General features: G+C 39.3%; 1 protein-coding gene across 1 annotated transcript in view; it reads left to right on the top strand.

Annotated features, from left to right (window-relative positions):
* The first annotated feature begins 7,326 nt into the window (after positions 1-7,326).
* LOC128928057 (putative G antigen family E member 3) overlaps positions 7,327-20,472 on the top strand; it is a 38,551-nt gene continuing 25,405 nt past the window's right edge. Inside the window, exon 1 of the mRNA XM_078362804.1 lies at positions 7,327-7,380. The gene's annotated coding sequence lies outside the window, so the exon portion shown is untranslated. The remainder of the gene's footprint in view (positions 7,381-20,472) is intronic.

Genomic DNA, 20,472 nt, shown 5'->3' on the forward strand with positions numbered 1-20,472 from the left:
AGCTATTGGGATGGAATAAATGTATTTTGTATGTAAGGACATACATTTGGGAGGCCAAGGGTGGAATGCTATTATTTGAATGTGTTTCCTTCAAAATTCAACTTTTTCCAATGTGATAGTAATATTAAGAGGTGGGGCGTTTAAGAGGTAATTCAGCTACTAGGGGTCCTCCCTTGTATATGGGATTAAGGCCCTTATAAAAGAGGCTTTACACAGCACTCAGTCCTTTGCTTTTCTGTCTTCTACCTTGTGAGGATACAGTGCTTGTGTCCTCCCCTCCAAAGGATCCAGCCCTTACTGAACAACTGCACCTGCTGGTGCTTTGACCTTCATGTTCCTGGCCTCCAGAACTGTGGGAAATAAATTTCTGTTCTTTAGAAATTACCCAGTCTGGTATTTTGTTGTAGTAGCACAAACAGACTAAGAAAGAAAAGTATTCACTTCTTTTCAATTTTTGGAAAAATTTCAGAAAGATTGTGGTTAATCATCTTTAATGTTTGATAGAACTCTACACCTGTGAAGCCATCTGGTCCTATGTTTTTCTTTGCTGAGAAGTTTGTTTTACTTCATGAATCTCCTTACTGGTTATTGGTCTGTACAGATTTTCTATTTCTTTGTGGGTGGGAGACCCCATAAGTGCCAAGGCAAGAATCAGAAGCCTCAGCCTCTTCCCATATAAATAACGAAGAAGAAAATAACTACAGATAGAACTATAGAAGTTATTCATAGGTGATCTTAGTCTTTCATAGGTGATCTTAGTTATTCACAGTTAACCGTTAAGATTATATATATATTTACTTATTTTCAGCATAATCTTTTACTAATGTTTCTCAGGTCGTGAAGTGTGAAACTAAGGTGACATTATGAAAGAAGTGACCCTAAGGCAAGATACTTTAAGCCCTCTGTCACGCCTGCGTAAGGGCTGCTGGAGGGCACCTTGGCTGTGCGGCAGCACCAGCGCTGGGAAAGCGCCCGCTGTTTAGCCAGCTGTGGAAGGAGACGTCTAAGATGTCTCCTTCCCCAGCAAAGCTAGGAGAAAATTCTGCTCCCCCAAGCTCTTGTGGTAGGCCTGACGGCTGTCAGGTAGGCTCACAGACATCCGGGGGCTTAATTGTCTCAGTGTGATGTTGTGCTTCAGTGGTCACGTTCCATGTCCACTTTCATGTTCCGCTTCTGCACTTGGTTCCTCTTTTTCTTAGAAGATATGATCAGTAAAAGTAACAAATCTTAACGTCTTGTTCTTTCTTGACAAGTATGGAAAAAGTGCTGACGCATTATGCTCCTTACCTCATCTCGGCTACTTGAAAGTCCTGAGCCCCTATCCCGATGACACATGATGTACTTGACCCTATCACTGACCACCAATGCCTTGCCCTACCTACCCTGCCCCCAGCTTTGTACTCAATAAAAGTAAGAGTGTCAGACACTCGGGGCCACTGCTTTGGTTGGCAGTGGACCCCTGGGCCCAAACTCTGTTTTCTCTTCTTGGTGTCTTGTGTCTTATTTCCACAGTTTCTTGTCTCCACACCTGTAGAGAGGGGCACACAGGACCCCGTAGGGCTGGACCCTACATTTCTTCATGATTTAGTCTTAGTAGGTTGCATGTTTTTAGAAATTTATTCATTTCTTTTGACACATGATTGTTCCTAGTAGTCTTTTATGATCCTTTGTATTTTGTGGTATCAGCTGAATGTCTTCTATTTTATTTACATTTTTATTTATTTGAGTCCTCTCTTTTCTTGGTTAATCTAGCTAAGGGCTTGTCAAATTTGTTTATCTTTTCAATTAAATGGTATTCTTCACAAAAGGAAAAGATTGTAAGCTGCTTTCCAGAAAAAATATAATCACATCTATATGTACATGATTAGAAATATGAATTTCATTTTTTTCAATGTGAAAGGTTGCCTCTAATCAGAAAAATTCTTACTGACAAGATTTTGAAAATTAAGAAATTGCAAGACAAATGCATTTTGTTTTACCAAGCTTAGCATTTTCAGAATCCCCAAATAGAAAATTATATATCACTTAAAACACTGTTATTATGAAAAGTCTTGATAACCCAAAAATCATATTATTTTTAACTTTTTCTGGATTTATCAGAACATAATGTCATGGTTTTGTTTTCACTTTTTAAAAATTAGTAGGCAAACAAATTTTTGATAACGTATTGGTCATTTGTGTTGTCTCCATTATTGGTTGGTGACTTATGCTATCTGCACAGTTCTCTTTTGAGATGTTTTTTGCTTACTGATTTTTAGTAGCCATTTAAAAACTTCATGATTTTTATCTTTTGTACTTCTACAATGTGGCAAATATTTTTGAGATTGTTGTTTGCATTTTGCATATGTTTATGTTCTTTAAAAAATTCTGTTGAATAGCAAAGACACGGAATCAACCCAAATGCTCATCAATGATACACTGGATAAAGAAAATGTCATACATATACACCATGGAATACTATGCAACCATAAAAAGGAATGAGATCATGTCCTTTGCAGGAACATGGATGAAGCTGGAAGTCATCGTCCTCAGCAAACTAACACAGGAACAGAAAACCAAACACTGCAAGTTCTCACTCATAAGCTGGAGCTGAACAATGAGAACACATGGACACAGGCAGGGGAACAACACACAATAGAGCCTGTTAAGGGGGTAAGGGGAGGTACAGCATGAGGATAAATAGCTAATGCATGCAGGGCTTAATACTTAGGTGATGGGTTGATGGGTGCAGCAAACCACCATGGCACATGTTTACCTATGTAACAAACCTGCACATCTTGCACATGTATCCCGGAACTTAAAAAAAAACTCGATTGAAATGTAACACACATACAGAGAGGTACTGTGCATAAGTCATACATGTACAGGTCAATAGATATTTTCACAAATTCAGTGTACTTGTATAATCAACATGCAGAGGAAATAACATAACATAGCCCCCATCCCAGGATTTCCTTCTGTGTCCATTTAAAATTATTAACCTATTCCCTATCCTGACATATTTTTCCACATTCCAATACATTTATTCTGCAAAAGCAACACATTTACTTCTTTTTTTTTTTTACAGTAAATTTTTTTTTTTTTTTGAGATGGAGTTTTGCTCTTGTTACCCAGGCTGGAGTGCAATGGCGTGATCTCGGCTCACCGCAACCTCTGCCTCCTGGGTTCAGGCAATTCTCCTGCCTCAGCCTCCTGAGTAGCTGGGACTACAGGCGTGCGCCACCATGCCCAGCTAATTTTTGTATTTTTAGTAGAGACGGGGTTTCACTATGTTGACCAGATGGTCTCGATCTCTTGACCTCGTGATCCACCCGCCTCAGCCTCCCAAAGTGCTGGGATTATAGGCTTGAGCCACCGTGCCTGGCCTACAGTAAATTTTTATGCTAAAAACCTCATATACTTACTTCAAAGATGTTCCAAGGACAAGCAGAACAGGATTAACAAAACCCAAACTGACTAAATGTGTTCTCACAATATAAGGGGGCATAAAAATAAATAAATAATCTAATATCACAGTAGCAACAATAATGCACACATAATAGTGATTTATAGGTCAATGTTAACTATTCTTATTCTACTTTCCAAAGAAAACAGCAGTTCATTTTAAAAGTCTATTTACATGTCAGTGTTTTGTCTGGTTTTCCAGAGGGCTGCTGCTAATTTCAGCTTTGAAATGTAAAGTATCCACTTTGAGCTCAAATTGTGTTGGCAAAAACAATGCTTTTATTTTGGAATAACACCAAAAGACTCATTAACTTCACATATAGAAACTGAGTCTGTGTTGTACATAACAACATGAATTTGGGAAGTATAGCTCTCAGCTAGCTATTTCTAATACTGTAAACTTTACACATGTACTCAAAACTGAAATCCAATTATAATTTCATCTTCAGTGTGCCAGTACTGTGCATTTAAGAATTAGTTCCTCAGTTCTGTCACAGACAGGAGACCCCATTCTTAAGCATTATGCTGAGTGGTCATTTAAAAGAAATGCCAATTTATTTTAACTAAGTGTTTGGTGATGATGGGGACCAGAGAATGGTGGATATCCTAGATATGCATAAATCTGTTCCAAAATCTTGATAATCCTTTATGGTTAAGGGCAATTTCATGCAACCAAATAACATGAAATTAAATCAATAACCTTTAAAAAGGATAACATGTGTTTTTTTAAACCACAATAGAGAGGAATATGAATACTGTACATAAAAACTGGGGTTCTGTCAATAATAACAAGGACCATGTGTTGGTTCATATAAAATCTAAGAACATCCACTAGGCTCGGTGGCTCATGCCTGTAATCCCAGCCCTTTGAGAGGCCAAGGCAGGTGGATTGCCTGAGGTCAGGAGTTTGAGACCAGACTGATCTCTAGATCACTAGAGATGGTGAACCCCCCGTCTCTATTAAAAATTAGCTGGGCATGGTGGTGCATGCCTGCAGTCCCAGCTACTCGAGAGGCTGAGGCAGGAGAGTAATTTTGAACTGGGGAGGCGAAGGTTGCAGTAAGCCAAGATCATGTCACTATACTCTAGCTTGAGACACAGAGTGAGACTCAGTCTCAAAACACAAACAAAATCTAAGAACATAAGACAACCAAACATTTAACCTTCTTGTGATTTCTTTTAATATGCAGCATTAATTATGGTAGGTAGGTCCCTTGACTGGTTTTCTGCAAGTTTGAAGCTGTTTCTTGTGTCATTGCAGGCATTTCCATCTTCAGATCTGCTTTTGATTTCCTCTTCTTTGCATTCTTCGTCATCTTCATCTCCAGGAGATGTCTGGAATGTTTAGAGGGCTTCTTTGACGTTTATGACTTTATTTTTTGTTTTGAGACTGATTTTTCATTCTTTCTTTTGCTTTTTACATCTTCATCTACTCTATCACCTTCTTATTGCCTGCACTGGCAGTGCCTTCTACCTCAGTTTCTGAAGATTATTGTTGCTGAATTGCCTGGCATCCAGTAAACTTTATTCCTGGGTTGTTTTCTATTTTCCACAATCCTTCACTAAATCCTTTCTATTTGTTTGACTTTCTAAACTCTCTTTGTAGTCCTCATATGGGAAAAGGTCTTTGGAAACTAGAAATGCAGTCATGGGTGCCGAAAGAAAAAAATAGAATGCTTTTTTTCTTGGAGACTTCATAGTTCTCTCTGGGAATTCGTCAATCCAGGCTAGCCAGTGTGAGTAGCCCGTCATCTTGGCAAAAAGCAGACAACCTGCCTTTTCCTCATGGGGCTGTGGATGCTCCATTTCGATAGCTCCTCTTCCAGGTTTTCTTTGGTCATTATGAATGTTCTGGGAGGCTAACACCCCTCAGACAGATGGACTGCTCTCCAGTCTTAACTTTTAAGGCCATGAATTAGTTTTGCCTGTGTTTGGACTGTATATAAGTAAAACCATATAGTATGTACTGTACTATATGGCTTTGTATCTTTTCTTTTAGCACAATATTACATTTATGAAATTCTTCCAGGTTGTTATGTATCATTTCTTTTATTCTTGTTACTACATAGTTTTTCACTGTAGTTTTTCACTCAGATGGACATCTGAGAAGTTTCTAGTTGAGAGTTAATTGTGTGATTTGAATATTCATGTACACATCTTTTGATAAATGCATATATACATTCTTTTAGGGTGTATACCTGAGAGGTGAATTGCTGGGTTATAACATGTATATTCTCAATTTTAGTAGGTAATGCCAAACAGTTTTTTAAAGAGGCTGTACCAATTTATACTCCCATCAGCAGTGTGTGAGGATTTTGATTGCTTCACATCTTAATCACTACTTACAAAATGAGACTGGTCAATAATTTCCATTGTGGTTTATTTCCTTTTTAAATGAATTCGTACCTGGTTAGATGCACATTTTGTTATATTTTATTTTAGCTGTTTCCTTACTTTTAAAATTTCTGAATAAAATAGTTTTTTTGGTATATCACATGAAGTAATTATGAAACATTTTTCCTCCAAATAGTTAATAATAATTTTTCCATGCACAAAGCCGAAGATTGCTGCTATTTTTCTTTTTCTTTTTTACTCAAACTTGCTTGCTGTACAATTCTGAAAATTCAGTTTATTTACTTTTAGTTTTTCTTATGTAACAGGAAAACACTTGAAGATGTAAATGAACCTGAGTATAGACTTGGATGCTTTCTTTAACTCTGGGTACATGCTTATGAATGCTAATTCAAATTAGCATATAATTATATGTTTAAAACTTCAACTTTACCTCGAGATAATTTCGGAGAACTTCATTGTTTTTAATCTGTGGATATGAGTGATGTTAGCTGATGTGGAGCGGACTGCAGGGTTCCAGTACCAGTGTAGTAATATGGACGGCTGGGCCTCTGAAAGAGAGAGCAGGTGTGGATAAGTATGAGTAGAGACACCTCAATCATTTGGGGGTCGAGAAGAAGTTGCAGGGGCATGTCTTAGCTCTTCAAGCTCTTTCCTCAAAATTTACTCTCTAGTCTCCTCCTTTCAATTACTCTGTTTTCCACAGAGAAGATATTAGTGGTGATATCCTTCTCCTACATTTCCCCTGAGGCCCTGTGGTGCTGAGGTTGGGAGAGTGGGGGAAGAAAAAGGATAAGAGAGGGATGGGAAAGAACATGGAAGCCCTGAAGTCCAGGTCAGTAGAAGAGGTAGGAGTCTTTTAGGCCAAAGAAAATAGAACCCAAGTATTTCCTTGAGCTTTATAGCAACTAAGGATTAAACTGCAGAAATGGAGAATCTTGAGGCAAGCCAAATACTTGCAGAGAGTCCATCTGAGGCACAAATTTGGGGTCTAATAGTATTGAGGCTTATCTTAGAGTTGGATTTCTAGAAAGCCCCTCAGGATGGGATAAAGGCGACAGAGTGGGCAGTTGTGGGAGGGTTCCTGGTAGAGGTTGGGGATTGGAGTGGTGGCCTAGGGTGATTTAAAGTAAGAACACAATGCTGGACTGAAGAAGATGGGGAAGGGTTCCAGCAAGAAAGCCACCCTTCAGAGTGCAACGTGGAGGTAGTGGCTGTAGTACCCAAGAACCTGGGTTTTGGAATACCTGCCACTAGGGATTCTAGATGTAGTGCTGGATTTCTTCCCTGTAGTAGTGAATTTCTTCCCTGCTTTCTTTTATTTCAGTAGACTGAAGGGGTGGAGGCAGGAGGGCAAGAAAAGATGGAGTCTTTTGCCTATGATTAATAATAAGAACACTATATTCTAGAAGCAGAGAGAGGCAGGATGAGGTACAAAGAAAAATATCTGTTCTGCTGAAGGTTCTTAGACTCTGGATCTCTTGTCAGGTTAACCATATATTTACTTGTGTATGGATGAGTTGACTAATTAGTACCAAACTGATGCAGAGAGGAAGGCAGGCAAGCGGGTCGGAGCATACACAGGTGAGATTAATCTTATTCAACTTCACCAGCAGACTTTGTTCATTTCTGGTGGGGGATGGCTGTAGTGGTAGAGAAATTGACTGTGGTGGGGAAGCGGAAAGGGGATAAGGAATAACATTTTCTAGACCTCCCTCCCCCATTTTGTGTTTTTTCGTTTCTCTCTTCTCATGACCAGAAGTCTAGACAGGAAGCAGAGGTCGGTTACCAGGGAAACTGAAGCTGAGTATGCTTGATTCATGAGCTTGTGAGATAAAAGCAAAATTGCTAATCAAAATGCAAGACTGTATGGAGGATGGGTATTAACCAAACAAGCACAGATTTATTCATCCTTATTATTATGTTACATACATATATAAGTTCACAAAGATAAAGAGCCTTTCCTAAAGGTTTAGTTGAGAATCAGTCTATGGAATGGCCTTGAATCCTGCCCCTGCCACCTTCCATTCTCTCTGGTGGCCCCATGCTACCAGTCTCCCAACATGCGTCATGTCTGAGTATGATGGAGTCCTAATGATATTGCCTCTATACATGGCTCTGTCAGTTACAGGGAAAGAAACTGAGGGAAAAAGAAGGCATCAATTCACCTAGCTTTAAAAGCAACAGAGAGATAAACCTCACCCATCAAAGTCTTTCCCTAGAATTCCACCTAAAAATCCTAGAAAATCTAACTAAAGTACTGGTCTTTCAAGATCTAATTAATATTTATTTGTTTTTGGTCCAGTATCAAAGAGTTCTATGGAAATGCAGTTAGAATACATCACCATTCCTTATACGCTGCTGCCCCTTGTGTAAACACATGTGGATTGCAGTCTCTTGACAGCTGTAGCCAAGTCAGAGCACATTTTTTCCATTTCACTGCTGTATGACGGGTATTAGACTTGTATCTGTATTTTTGCAAATTTTAAGTTGAATATTTCTGTTAATCTTTTTGATTACAGAGAAATGAAACAGATAGTTTGCCACAGGCCATAATATTTTTCTGATGGAAAAATACGTTCTGCTCTGTGGCAACTGCTTTCTGATGCAATCTCCATTGTTGGACTTTAATAAAAACCATCCTCTGCTTGTATATTATCATATGATTTCAGAAAAGTCATGCTGATGTCAACTGGGTTGTAATAATGTGATCTTCATTGAGACCTTAGAAGTTAATGTGAACCTGCATTTAAAGTTTAAGGAGGAAGTAAAAAAGGTGAGGGGTGTTCATATCTGTCTGTACTCTCTCCTAAGACTGGAAAATTTCCCTAAAAAACAAAGAACTTGGATTTAAGTAGGGTGTGTGTGTGTGTGTGTGTGTTTGTGTGTATGTGTGTGTGTGTGTAGAGGGGGCATAAATATGACAAGCACTAATATTTATGAAGCACTACAAGGTGTGATATAATTTGCATTATTTTATCTGAGTATTACAAACATACAGTAAGTTGGGTTTTGGTGCAATCACTGAACCTTTCACAGGCTATTTTTTAAATTTTATGAGGCTAATTGCTTGTGGATAGCAGGGTGAAGAGAAATATTATTGGTTCTTTCTGTCACTTTTGGTTGCTATAGCCCTTTGTAGTTTAGGGAAACTTCTGATAAGGAAATTAATTCTCATGGGCTAGGCTTGCTTTCCATGCAATACTTCATTTAACCCTTCCTACAAACACTTCGATGTAGGCACTATACTATCTTCAATTTGCAGATGAGGTAGTTGGTGATGAGAAGGACCCAAGCCCAGGTCTTCCTGTTTCTAAGACTGTGCTCTGAAACTATACCTTATTCTGCCTGCCTGTCAAGTTTTTCTGCTTCCCTTGTGTGGTAAAACCAGAGAACAGTCTTGAGTGTTATTCTTTGAAAATTTTATTGATGCTATGCACAAGCATTTCCTGAAACACCAGGGAGACACTGACATATCTCAATTCTTCCTCCAAAAGGGCCGTTATATATATAAATTAACTGCCCTCCACCCACTAATTGTACACTCATTTCTCCATTCAGCCCTCTCTTTACTAAAAAAAAAAAAGGAGAAATATTGAATGCCTTCAGGATTGAGAAGCTAAATCTGATGGAAATCTGGCACATTAGCATGGTACATTCGTTTGCTATGGCTGCAGTAACAAAATACCACAGAATGGGTGGCTTAAACAACAGACATTCATTTTCTCACAGTTCTGGAGGCTGGAAGTCCAAGATTGAGGTGTATATCATCTTAGTTTCTTCTGAGGTCTCTCTCTTTGGTGTCTGAGGTCTCTCTCTTCAGCGAGAAGATAGTCACCTTCTCACTGTGTTCTCACATAGTCTTTCCTCTATGCCTGTGCACCCTGCTGTTTCTCTGTGCATACAAATTTCCTCTTCTTATAAAAGCATCAGTTAGATTGAATTAGGACCACCTTAAGGTCTCGTTTTTACTTATTCACATCTTTATAGGCTTGATATCCAATTATAGCCATATTCTGGGGTAATAGAAGTTAGAGCTTCTCAAGTAGCACTTCAATTAATTAATTAGCTAACTATTTTTTAATTGAAAAATATAAATTATATATACATATGCGGTATAACATATTTTGACATATGTGTACAATGTGGAATGATTAAATCAAGCTAATTAGTATATCCATTACCTCATATTCTTATAATATCTATTGCAGTAAGAACATTTAAAATCTACATTTTTAGCAATTTCAAGTATATGATACATTATAATTTGCTATAATCAGTCACCATACTGTACAATAGAGCTCTGGAACTTATTCCTCCTTCCTAACTGAAACTTTGAACCCTTTGACCAACATTTCCCCATTCCCTACATCCCTCTGCAAGTCCCTGGTAACCACTATTCTACTCTCTGTTTTTATCAATTCGATTTTTTTAGAGTCCACGTATAAATGAGATTATACAGCATTTGCCTTTCTGTGCCTGGTTTATTTCACTTAGCATAATGTCCTCCAGGTTCATTTGGATTGTTGCAGATTAAAGGATTTTCTTTCTCTTAAAGCTGAATAGTATTCCATCGTGTGTGTGCATCTGTGTGTGTGTGTACTCCACATTTTCTGTATTCATTCATTTGTTGATGGACACTTAGGCTGATTCCGTATTTTGGCTATTGTGAATAATACTGCAATAAACATGGAAGTGCAGGTATGTCTTTGACACAGTGACTTTATTTCCTTTGGGTATATTGCTAAAAGTAAAATGGCCGTATCATATAAAACCTCTATTTTTAATTTTTTGAGGAATCTCCATACTGTTTTTCATAATAGCTGAACTAATTTACATTCCCACTAACGATGTACAAGAGTTCCCTTTGCTTAATCCCCCCAACATTTTTTTAATTGATAGTAGATATTTTAATGGGTGTGAGGTGATATCTCACTGTGGCTTTAATTTTCATTTCCCTGATGATTAGTGATGGTGAGCCTGTTTTTATATAACTGTCGGAAATTTGGATGTCTTCCTTGGAAAAATATCTATTCAGGTCCTTTGCCCATTTTTAAATCAGGTTATTTATTTTCTTGTTATTGAGTTGTCTGAATTCCTTATATATTTTGGATATTAACCCATTATCAGATGCGTAGTTTGTAAATATTTTCTCTCATTGTGCAGGTTTCATCTTCACTCAGTTGTTTCTTTTGCCATGCAAAAGCTTTTTAGTTTGATGCAGTCCATTTGTCTATTTTTGCTTTTGTGGCCTATGCTTTTGGGGTAATATCCAAAAAATAATTGCCAGGACAAGTGCTAATAAGCTTTCCGCTAAGTTTACTTCTAGTACTTTTACAGTTTCAGGTCTTATATTTAAGTTATTAATCCATTTTGAGTTGATTTCTATTGTGTTTGCATATGCATTTTTGTTTTAGTAAATTATATTTTCAGTAAGTTTTCAATAACCAAATTGAAAAATGTGGCTATTTATTCCTGAATAGAGTAAGACATGTAGGAATATATCACTACTGCTCAACTGTTGGGAGTAGGGAGGCAAGGAACACAGAGAAACTCAGACAAAGAAATGTAAATGAACATCTCAAAATATTATGTTATTACTTTAAAATTATTTAGTAAATCACATGGTTTTCTTATTTGAAAGAGAGGAACTGTGGGATGGTAAGGGTGTACAGAGGATAGCTCCTAGTGAAAGTCCAGTTGGCTCCAATTATTCTATAAAATCACAATATAATGTATAAGAGAAAGAAAAATAAAGGAATGAGCAACTTTATTTTCATATGATTTCTTTTAAAATAGTGATTTGTGACACCTGTTTCTTTTTTCTTATTATTTCCAACTCCTATTTTAGGTTCAAGGGGTACATTTGTAGGTTTGTTACATGGGTAAGTTATGTGTTGTGGGGGTTGGCATTACAGATAATTTTGTCACCCAGGTAATCAGCATAGTACCTGATAGGTAGTTTTTCAAACCCCACCCTCTCCTGCTGTCCACTGCCAAATAGGCCCTAGTGTCCATTGTTCTCTTCTTTTTAAATATTTTTAATTTTTGTGAGTATATAGTAGGTATACATATTTATGGGTTACATGAAATATTTTGTTATAGGCATGCACTGTGTAATAATCACATCAGGGTAAATGGTAACTGTAATAATCCATCACCTCAAGCATTTATCCTTTGTGTTACAAACAATACAATTATACTCTTTTAGTTATTTTTAAATGTATGATTAAATTATTATTGACTATAGTCACCCTGTTTTGCTAGCAAACACTAAGTCTTACTCATTCTTTTTAACTATATTTTTGTATCCATTAACCATCCCCAGTTTCCTGCCACCCCGCCACTATATTTCTTAGCCTCTGGTTATCATCTTTCTATTCTCTATCTCCATGAGTTCAATTATTTTAATTTTTAGTTCTTACAAATAAGTGAGAACATGTAAAATTTGTCTTTCAGTACCTGGCTTATTTCACTTAACATAATGACCTCCGGTTCCACCCATGTTGTTGCAAATGACTGGATCTCATTTGTTTTATGGCTGAATAGTACTTCATTATGTATAAGTACCACGTTTTCCTTATCCATTAATCTGTTGATGGACACTCGGGTTGCTTCCAAATCTTGAATATAGAGAATAATGCTGCAGTAAACATGGGAATGCACATATTTCTTCATTATCCTGATTTTCTTTCTTTTGGGTATATACCTGAAAGTAGGATTGCTGGATTGTATGGTAGCTCTATTTTTAGTTTTTTTTGAGGAATCTCCAAACTGTTCTCCATAGTGGGTGTACTAATTTACATAGCCACCAACAGTGTAGGAGAGCTCCCCTTTTCTTTACATCCTCACTGGCACTTATCATTATCTGACTTTCAGATAAAAGCCATTTTAACTGGGCTGAGAAGATATCTCATTGTAGCTTTAATTTGCATTTCTCTGATGATTAATGATATTGAGCATCTTTTCATATACCTGTTTGCCATTTGTATGTCTTCTTTTGAGAAATGTCCATTCAGGTCTTTTGCCCATTTTAAATGAGACGATTAGATTTTTTTCCTATAGAGTTCTTTGAGCTCCTTATATATTCTGATTATTAATTACTTGTCAGATGGGTAATTTGTATCTATTTTGTCCTATTATGTCAGTTGCCTCTTCACTTTGCTAATTGTTTCCTTTACTGTGCAGAAGCTTTTAAACTTGATATAACTCCATTTGTCCATTTTTGCTTTGATTGCCTTTGCTTGTGGAGTATTGCTCACGAAATCTTTGGGCAGTCTGGTGTCCTAGAGAGTTTCCCCAGTATTTTCCTTTGGTGGTTTCATAGTCTGAGGTCTTGTGATTTAAGCCTTTAATACATTTTGATTTGATTTTTGTATATGGTGGGAGATAGGGCTATCGTTTTACTCTTTTGCATGTAGATTTCCAGTTTTCACAGCACTGTATATTAAAGAGACCGTCCTTTCCCTAGTGTAAAGTCAAAAGTGAGTTTGCTGTAGATGTGTGGATTTATCGATTTATCTCTGGGTTTTCTATACTGTTTCATTGGTCTATGTGTCTGTTTTTATGCCAGTACTGTGCTGTCTTGGTTACTATAGCTCTGTAGTATAAAGTCAGGTAATATGATTCTTCCAGGTTTGTTCTTTTTGCTCAGGACAGCGTTGGCTCTTCTGGGTCTTTTGTGGTTCCATATAAATTTTAGGGTTCTTTTTTCTATTTATGTGAAGAATATAATTGGTATTTTAATAGGGATCACAGGTATTTTAATAGGGATTACATCAAATCTGTAGATTTTGATTTTCCCAATCCATTAACATTTAATGTTTTGCATCAATGTTTTATGTTTTTATTGTAGAGATCTTTCACTTCTTTGGTTAAGTAAATTCCTAGTATTGTATTTTATTTGTGTCTATTGTAAATGGGATTACGTTTTAAAATTTATTTTTCTGATTGTTCACTGTTAGCATATAGAAATGCTACTGATTTTTGTATGTTGATTTTGTATCCTGAAACTTTCTTGAATTTATCAGTTTATTAGTTTTCTTATGGAGTCTTTAGGATTTTCCAAACATAAAATCATCTCTGTAAAAAAGGATGATTTGACTCCTTCCTTTCCTTTTTGGATGCCCTTTATTTCTTCCTCTTGTCTGATGCTCTAGCAGGACTTCCAGTACTATGTTGAATAACAGTGGTGAAAATGAGCGTCCTTGTTCCAGTTTTTAGAGGAAAGGATTTCAGTTTTTCCCCATTAAGTATGAGACTAGCTATGGACCTATTGTATATAATTTTATTATCTTGTGATAAGTTCCTTCTATATATAGTTTTTTGAGGGTTTTTATCATGAAGGGATGTTGAATTTTACCAAATGCTTTTTCAGCATCTATTGGAATGAACTTATGTTTTTTGTCCTTCATTCTGTTGATATGATTTATCACATTAATTGATTTGTGTATGTTGAACCATCCTTGCATCTTTGGGTTAAATCCCACTTGGTCATGATTAATGACTTTTTAAAAAGTGTGTTGAATTTGGTTTGCTAGTATTTTGTTAAGAATTTTTATAATAATATTCATCAGTGATATTGGCCTATAGTTTCCTTTTTGTGATGCATCTTTGTCTAGTTTTGGTATCAGGGTAATACTGTCTTTGTAGAACGAGTTTAGAAGTACTCTCTCCTCTTCTATTTTTTGGAATAGTTTGAGTAGGTTTGGTATAAGTTTTCTTTAAAGGCTTGGTTGAATTCAGCAGTGCAGCCATTGGATCCTGGGTTTTCTTTGCTGGGAGACTTTTTATTACGGATCTCCTTTCTTGTTATTGGTTTGTTCAGGTTTTGGAGTTCTTCGTGGTTTAATCTTGGCAGGGTGGATGTGTCTAGGAATTTGTCCATTTCTTCTAGATTTTCCAAAATCTTGGCATATAGTCGCTCATAGTAGTCGCTAATGATCCTTTGAATTTCTGTAGTATCAGTTGTCATGTCTCTCTTTTCATCTCTGATTTTACTTATTTGGGTCTTGTCTCTCTCTCTCTCTCTCTCTCTCTCTCTCTTTTTGCGATGGACTCTCCCTCTATCACCAGGCTAGAGTGTAGTGGCAAAATCTTGGCTCACTGCAACCTCTGACTCCCTGGTTCAAGTGATTCTCCTGCCTCAGCCTCCCAAGTAGCTGAGATTAGAGGCACACACCACCACGCCCAGCTAATTTTTGTATTTTTAGTAGAGATGGGGTTTCATCATATTGGCCAGGATAGTCTCAATCTCCTGAACTCGTGATCCTCCCACTTTGGCCTCCCAAAATGCTGGGATTACAGGCATGAGCCACCGCACCCGGCCCATCTCTTTTTTTTCTTAGTCTGGCTAAAGATAATTTTGTTTATCTCTTCAGAAACCAGCTTTTTTGTTTCATTGATCTTTGGTATATTTTCTTCATTTTACATTCATATATTTCTGCTCTGATCTTATTTCTTTTCTTCTAATTTTTGGTTAGGTTTGCTCTTGCCTTTCTAGTACTTTTGGATGCAGTGTTAACTTTTTAATTTGATTTTTTTGTTGTTTTTTGATATAGGCATTTATAGCTATAAACTTCCCTCTTAGTGCTTCTTTTTCTGTATGCTATAGGCCTTGGTATGTTGTGTTTCATTATCGTTTGGTTCAAGACATTTATCAGTCTTCTTCTTAATTTCTTCAGTGTCCCACTGGTCATTCAGAAGCATATTGTTTGATTTCCATGTACTTCTGTAGTTTCCAAAATTCCTCCTGCTATTGATTTCTAGTTTTATTCCATTTTGGTCAGAGAAGATGCTTGATATTATTTCAATTTTTTGCACGTTTGAATACTTCTTTTGCGACCTAACATATGGTCTATCTTTGAGAATGCTCCATGTACTAAGGAAAAAACTGTGTATTCTGCAGCTGTTGGATAATATGTTCTGTAAATATCTGTTAGGTCCACTTTTTCTGTCTCTCTCTCTGTGCTGGCAGTGTGGTGATACAAGCACTCCTGTGGCCAACACCACTGGGATTGCTCTGGGTAAGACCCAAATCCTGCACACCACTGGGTCTTGCTCAAAGCCTGCTGTAACTACTAACTGGCTGCCACCTATCTTCACTCAAGGCCCTAGGGCTCTACAATCAGCAGGTGGTGAAGATAGCCAGGATTGTGTCCTTCCCTTCATGACAGCAAGATCCCCCAGGCCCAGGGAATGTCCAGAGGTGCTGTCCAGGAGCCAGGGACTAGAGTCAAAACCTTAGAAGTCTACCTGGTGTTCTATTGTACTATGGCTGAGCTGGCACTCAAACCATGAGATGCAGTCATCCACACCCTTCCCTCTCTCTTCTGCAGACAGAAGAGCCCATGGGGAGTGCTGCCCAGCTACTGTCAATGTTCCTTTAGAGCCCATGGGCTTTTTAGTCAGCTTGTGGTAAAAGCTGCCTGGTCTGGGACTCACTTTTTAGGGCAATTGGCTCCCCTCTGGCCTTAGGCAGTTTCAGAAATGCTGTCCATACACCTAGTCCTGGATGTGGGAGCCCCAAGAACCTACCTGTTGCTTTATCCCACTGTGGCTGAGCTGGTACCTATGGTGCAAGACAAAGTCCCCTTTACATTTCTGTCTGCTTTTCTCAAATGGAGGGTATCTTTTACCATAACCACCAAGGTTGGGAATGTGATGGGTCATACCTGTAATCAGCACATCTCAGAGCCCAAGGCCCATGGCATACTGGCTGGGTATCACTGCTGGTTATTCAGGGCCCAAGAGCTCTTCAGTCATCAGGTGATGAATCCTGCCAGGTGTGAGTTCTTCCTTCAAAGTAGTTTGTTCTCTTTTGGCCCAGAGTGTGTCTAGAAATGTTGTTTGGGAGCTAGGGCCTGGTATAGGGGACTCTGCCTAATGCCCTATCCTACTGTGTCTGAGCTGGTATTCAAGATGCAACACAGCGCCCTCTTCACTCTTTGCTCTCCTCCCCTGAAGCAGAAGAAAGAAGTCACTTGTGTCGCTGCAAGCTGCACTGCCTGGGGTTCGGGAAGAGATAGCACAAGCACTCCTTTAACCACCCCAGCTTGTGTCTCCCTAGCTCACCTGCCATCCTAGTCCTCTGGCTCTGAGCTCAGCCTAGCACCAGTAGTTGCCTAGGAATTTCAGTCCTTATGTCCTAGACTGCCATTCAAGTTTACTTAGGACCCCAGAGCACTTTGGCCCACAGTGGTGAGGTTTGCCAAGACACTTGAGTTCCAACCTCTGGGATGTGTGATTCCTCTCTGGCTAGGGCTGATCTAACTGATTCCTCCGTGGGCAGGTGTCACCTGGGTTCAACCTGGTTTGCTTTCTGCTGTGGTAGGGCAGCACTGAGTTCAATTCAGTGTCTCACATTTGCTACACTCTGTCTGCCAAGTACACAGCTTTTCTCTGTGTCACATGGCTGCTGCCAGGGGATAGGAGTGTTGCTGGCATCAGTGATTCAAGGCTGTGATTCCTACCCTCTTCCAGTGCCTCTTTTGGTGATGTGAAGTAAAAACCAGGTATTGTGAGTGCTCACCTGATTTTCTGTTTCTTATGAAGGTGCTTTTTTTTGTGTGTGTAGATTGCAGTTAAATTAGTGTCTTTGGGGGGAAAATTGGTGAAGTCTTACATTTAGCCATCCTGCTCCACCTGCTCCTATTTTTCCCTTCTTTGTGTCTATGTGTCCTCAAGGTTTAGCTCCTATTATTAAGTGAGAATATGTAGTATTTGGTTTTCTATTCCTGCCTTAATTTGCTTAGGATAATAATCTCCAGCTCCATTCACGTTGCTGCAAAGGCTATGATCTCATTTTTTTATAGCTGCATAGTATTTAATGGTATATATGTACCAGATTTTCTTTATCCAGTCTACCACTTATGGGTATCTAGGTTGATTCCATGTCTTTTCTATTGTGATTAGTGCTACAGTGAAGATGCTTGTGCATGTGCTTTTATGGCAGAATGATTTATTTTCTGTTGGGTATACACCCAATAATGGGATTGCTCAGTTGAACGGTAGTTCTATTTTAAACTCTTTTAGAAATCTCCAGACTGATTTCCACAGTGGCTGAACTGACATTCCCACCAGCAGTGTATAAGCATTCTCTTTTCTCTGCAACCTTACCAGCATCTGTTATTTTTTGACTTTTTAATAATAGCCATTCTGAATAGTGTGAGATGGTATCTCATTGTGGTTTTGATTTGGATTTCTTTAATGATTAGTGATATAAAGCATTTTTTATATGCTAGTTGGCAGTGTGTATGTCTTTTTCTTGAGAAATGTCTTTTCTTTTTTTTTTTGTGGCTTATTCTCAAGGTCTTTTCTTTTTTTTTTAATTTTTTATTGGATTATAGGTTTTGGGGTACATGAGCAGAGCATGCAAGACAGTTGCATAGGTACACACATGGCAGTGTGCTTTGCTTTTCTTCTCCCCTTCACCCACATTTGGCATTTCTCCCCAGGCTATCCCTCCCCACCTCCCCCTCCCACTGGCCCTCCCCTTTTCCCCCCAATAGACCCCAGTGTTTAGTACTCCCCTTTCTGTGTCTATGTGTTCTCATTTTTCATCACCCACCTATGAGTGAGAATCTGCGGTGTTTCATTTTATGTTCTTGTGTCAGTTTGCTGAGGATGATGTTCTCCAGATTCATCCATGTCCCTACAAACGACACAAACTCATCATTTCTGATTGCTGCATAATATTCCATGGTGTATATGTGCCACATTTTTCCAATCCAGTCTATTATCAATGGGCATTTGGGTTGATTCCAGGTCTTTGCTATTGTAAACAGTGCTGCAATGAACATTCGTGTACATGTGTCCTTATAGTAGAACGATTTATAGTCTTTTGGATATATACCCAGTAATGGGATTGCTGGGTCAAATGGAATTTCTATTTCTAAGGCCTTGAGGAATCGCCACACTGTCTTCCACAATGGTTGAACTAATTTACACTCCCACCAACAGTGTAAAAGTGTTCCTTTTTCTCCACATCCTCTCCAGCATCTGTTGTCTCCAGATTTTTTAATGGTCGCCATTCTAACTGGCGTGAGATGGTATCTCAATGTGGTTTTGATTTGCATCTCTCTGATGACCAGTGACGATGAGCATTTTTTCATATGATTGTTGGCCTCATATATGTCTTCTTTCGTAAAGTATCTGTTCATATCCTTTGCCCACTTTTGAATGGGCTTGTTTGTTTTTTTCCTGTAAATCTGTTTGAGTTGTTTGTAAATTCTGGATATCAGCCCTTTGTCAGATGGGTAGACTGCGAAAAAAAAAATTTTTTTCCCATTCTGGGAAGGGACTCAAGATGGCGCTGTGAGAACAACCCAGGATTGGAGCCCGCGTTGAATTCGCAAACGGTGAGTCAGTGCTGCATTTCCAGACTGATGTTTGTTGCCCACAGAACGGGGAAACTCCCAAGTATAAAAAGACACGGGACGCCAGGCAGTAGGTCTGCCTGGCGAAGCCGGCAGCCGGGGCGGCGGCGGCCGGCCCTACCCAGCAATCCCCACAGGGCGCGCTTGTCCGGGTGCCTTGTTGAACCGGCAACCTGAGACTTGAGAGGGCTGGACTTGAGACTGAACGAGACTTGCACAGTAGCCCAGCCCAGGGGATTGCAGGGACAGATCGCTTGGGATACCCAGTGGGATGAACAAAACCGCGATTTCAAACTATCCCGGGCAGACGGTCCGAGACGCTCTGTGGGGGAGGGGCGTCCACCACTATGGAGGCAACCTGCCCCAACTGATATACACGCCCACTGCTGAGGCAGCCAGCCGTTGCCGAGGCAACCCGCCCCAACTGAGATACACGCCCACTGCTGACGCAGCCAGCCGTTGCCGAGGCAACCCGTCCCTACTGAGATACACGCCCACTGCTGACGCAGCCTGCCCTTGCTGAGGCAACACGCTACAACGAAGAGACTCCGCCGCAGGGCGTGGCAGAGACCACAGCAGAGCCGGCAGGAACAGCGCGAATCACACAACAGCAGGGCGGAGCCTCGGCAGCCAAACAGTGGCTAGTCTGCCTTTGAGCTGGGCAGGACACCTGATCGGACATCCAAAAATAAAGCCCAAACCCCTCAACACAGAGCATTTGAGAAAAAAAAAAGGGTTGTTTAATGAGCTGTGTTGCAGCAGAATCAAACATAGCAGCCTAACAGCCCTGAATGAACAACAGAGTGCACAGCTCAGCAATTAAACCCCTATAAAGTACAAACTGTCTCCTCAAGCAGCTCCCTGACCCTTCTATATCCAAAAGACTGTCATTAGGCAGGCATCATCCTGGGACAAAGAGAGCAGAAAAAGAAACTGGTAGCATCCCTCGCTGTGCCACGGCTACTAGAGGTGCACCCCAGACAAGCAGGGTCTGGAGCGGACCTCAACAGTCGTACAGCGAAGGGGCTAGACTGGTAGAAGGAAAACCAAGCAACAGAAATACTTCATCATCAACATTCTGGGTGTCCACTCAGAGACCCAAACGAAAAGTCAGCAACTACGCAGACGACCAGCGGACAAATCCACAAAGATGGGAAGAAACCAGCGCAAAAAGGAGGAAAACACCCGAAACCAGAACACATCGCCTCCTAGAAAGGACCAAAACTCCTCACCAGCAAGGGAACAAAGCTGGACGGAGAATGACTGTGACGAAATGACGGAATTAGACTTCAGAAGATGG

The sequence above is a fragment of the Callithrix jacchus genome, chromosome X (genome assembly GCF_049354715.1).
Source record: "Callithrix jacchus isolate 240 chromosome X, calJac240_pri, whole genome shotgun sequence".
Classification (NCBI taxonomy): domain Eukaryota; kingdom Metazoa; phylum Chordata; class Mammalia; order Primates; family Cebidae; genus Callithrix; species Callithrix jacchus.